The 1,251-nt window shown below is 39.2% G+C and overlaps 1 non-coding gene across 1 annotated transcript; it reads left to right on the top strand.

Annotated features, from left to right (window-relative positions):
- Window positions 1-299: 299 nt before the first annotated feature.
- On the top strand, window positions 300-404 carry LOC113848633. Its single transcript, XR_003501898.1, has one exon. It is a non-coding gene; the product is annotated as a small nucleolar RNA R71 (small nucleolar RNA).
- Window positions 405-1,251: the final 847 nt, after the last annotated feature.

The following is a 1,251-nucleotide window of genomic DNA, read 5'->3' as shown; positions in this document are numbered from 1 at the left end:
GTGTATATGCAGCAGAATTCTTTTGGATGGATGCCAACTATTTTACCATAGAAGCCAACTCATCTAGCTTATGCTCCAGCTTGTGTGAATCTGAAGTTTGAATCTCATTGACACTCCTAGTTATGAGAGAATTTTGCCTTGTAGCAAACTGTTGAGAGTTAGCTGCCATATTTTCAATGAGGTTTCTAGCGGCAGCAGGAGTCTTGTCAACTAGGGCTCCCCCACTAGCTGTGTCAATCATGCTCCTATCCATTGGGTGTAAGCCCTCATAGAAGTATTGGATTAGGAGTTGGTCACTTATCTGATGATGGGGGCAGCTAGCACAAAGTCTCTTGAAACGCTCCCAATATTCATACAAACTTTCTCTTTCCAGCTTCCTAATACCACATATTTCCTTTCTTATTGAGGCAGCTCTTGAGGCAGGAAAAATTTTTTTCAGGAACAATCTCTTGAGCGTGTCCCAACTTGTAATAGAGTCAGGTGGAAGACAATACAACTAGTCTTTAGCCAAATCCATAAAAGGGAATGGAAATGCCTTCAATCTGACATGCTCCTCCGGAACACCTTGAGGTCTCATGGTGGAACATACAATGTGAAACTCTTTCAAGTGTTTGTGAGGGCCTTCACCTGCAAAACCATGAAATTTAGGTAGAAGGTGAATTAATCCAGTTTTCAAAATAAAAGGGGCGTCCACATCTGGATATTGGATGCATAATGTTTGGTATGTGACATCCGGTGCAGCTAGCTCCTTAAGAGTCCTCTCATCACCTGCCATTGCTCCAAAACTAGAGTCAAGTGAAAATGTAGAAGAGTAAACAGAAATTGGTGTCACAGATTACAAAGATGCAGTAGGAGATGATGATGGTTCAGAGTGATCAGAGTGATCCTTATGTGTCCTAATGTTCCTATGAAAAGTCCTATCAATCTCCTGGTCTAATGGATACAAATCTCCAGGGTTTGATCGGGTCATGCACTAGATATCAACTAACTAAATTAAAAGCAAACTGAGCAAATGAAATAACAAGAACACTTTGAAATCTCTCTGCAGAATTATGCAGCAAAGGTGCAGAAAAATAGAGTATAATGCAGCAAAATGAGTGCAGAAAATTGAAAGTGAGTAATTAAAAAATTGCAGCACTTGAATGAAGGAAATGATGTAGAAAATCTTGCAATAACAATGCAGAAACAGATCACAAAATTCTTATGACTTTCAACATAACACAAAAACTCAAAATGAAACAAACACACTAA

This window comes from Abrus precatorius, unplaced genomic scaffold (genome assembly GCF_003935025.1).
Source record: "Abrus precatorius isolate BTA unplaced genomic scaffold, Abrus_2018 Scaffold8, whole genome shotgun sequence".
Classification (NCBI taxonomy): domain Eukaryota; kingdom Viridiplantae; phylum Streptophyta; class Magnoliopsida; order Fabales; family Fabaceae; genus Abrus; species Abrus precatorius.
This window is presented reverse-complemented; position numbering and strand designations above follow the sequence as displayed.